Source organism: Eupeodes corollae, chromosome 2 (genome assembly GCF_945859685.1).
Source record: "Eupeodes corollae chromosome 2, idEupCoro1.1, whole genome shotgun sequence".
In the NCBI taxonomy this organism is placed as follows: Eukaryota; Metazoa; Arthropoda; class Insecta; order Diptera; family Syrphidae; genus Eupeodes; species Eupeodes corollae.
Window position 1 is genome coordinate 46,892,537 of NC_079148.1, and position 1,708 is coordinate 46,894,244.

At 36.7% G+C, this 1,708-nt stretch overlaps 1 long non-coding RNA gene across 1 annotated transcript; it reads right to left on the minus strand.

Moving 5' to 3' along the window:
* Window positions 1-873: 873 nt before the first annotated feature.
* On the minus strand, window positions 874-1,248 carry LOC129944067 (uncharacterized). Its single transcript, XR_008781389.1, has 2 exons — window positions 1,113-1,248; window positions 874-916 (listed from the first exon to the last, which is right to left on the minus strand). It is a non-coding gene; the product is annotated as an uncharacterized LOC129944067 (long non-coding RNA).
* Between the last annotated feature and the right edge of the window lie 460 nt (window positions 1,249-1,708).

Genomic DNA, 1,708 nt, shown 5'->3' on the forward strand with positions numbered 1-1,708 from the left:
GTTTGTGGCTTTGTCAAAATAATTCCGAATCCATAAACCTTTGTCGTCATCGAGAAAAGCTTTTCGACACCAAAAAGTCTTCTTTTTGAATGAATTAAGCCCAAGCATACTTACCTATCTACAAGTCACAGTAGCTAGCATTCTCATTTCCATACTAAATCTAAAGTTTAACTTTAATTTAAAATGAGCTAACAAGACCTGTCTAGTCAAACCAAAGCTGCGAGAGCAGCTAGAGAAGTTCTTCCATATTCCATTAGGTCTTGTATGGAAGGCGGCTAGCTCTTTCAAAAAATAGAAACACTTATACCAAAAAGCGACCGACTGACATAATGGCAAAGGCAATTAAAATTCGTCAATAATAATAGACGAAGTCGAAGAAGTATATAATGTATACATTGTATACGAAAAGGTGTTCTTTTTTTGATTACTTTTCCCCTTGAGAAGCTTACGTAATTTTCATTCATTTCACAGGTGGTGGTGGTGAATTTAAGTTTTAGGTTTGAATATGAGTCAGTCAACTATACTCGTATATTGGCGCGGAGCGGAGCAGAGCGACAGCGGCACGGCGCGTACTGGCGAAGCGTGAAGACCGAAACACACCAACAGTTCGGGCTAGGCTAGGGTATCTTGCATCCAAATTAGTTGTAGTTGAATGTGATTCGTGTTGTCTAGAGTTTTACCTTGTTTTGTTATTTATGTTACTCCATCACGTTGTTGGTAATTTTCTGGGCAAGGGACCATGGGTTCGGTGTGGTAGCGGAGGCAGTAACAGTAGCGGTGAGCTTCAGAGGCAGCGGTGGCGGCAGCATATTGGAAACCCAATAATGCCCAAGAAATGTCTATCGTTCACATTTATTGCTATGGCTGCCATGGCTAGGTTTGTGTGCTCTTCGGTCTTGAGTTTGAACCTTCTATTCTGCAATAAACAAAGAAAAAAATTAATTAAAACTAAACTGCAGCCTAAATATTTTCTGGCTAGCCCGTACAAAGGCAAAAGATTTGCCATTATTTATTAGTCGTGGGTGCGATTGCAATGGTGTGGAATACAATCAAATGTGATAGCAGAACAAAAACAAAACGCTGTCAATATATTTTTGCATGAGTTTGTATACCTTTCGTATCGAATAAATTTATTGATAATGAAAATATTTAAACAAATCGAAGAAAGCTTTTATTTTCGGATTTTTTGTTTTGTTTAAATTAAATTTTAAAATCAGTTTTTGTGATCGCTTTCACTTTGCTTTTGCTTTCGGTGGGTTTTTAAAAGAGTGAGCGTGCTTTAAGAATAATTATTTTAGTCTTCTAATTCTAATATCTCAAATAAGAAACAAGTCCTACAATCTTAAATCTACTCACCAACGCCAAGTCATATGAAACGTCATAAATGGTATTTTTGTTTTAGAATTCGCTTGGAAAATCACCCCTAACGCCACCGGGCCGGCCGAGAGAGATTGGAAATATTCGCGTGAGCTAGAGCGAATTTTTCGCATGTTTTTGTGTTATAAAATTAGAAGCCGTTTAATCTTTTTCTTTTCAAAAAAAAAGAAATACTCACGTACAAAGGACCTTGTTGTCTTGCCCAATTATTGAGTGAAATGTGGAATTTTAAGTGAAACATTACAAAAATGGAAAATGAAACACATTACTTCAGAAAGTTCATTCGCAGTGTATCACAAGTTGTAAACACAAAAAATAAATCGCCAGAAAC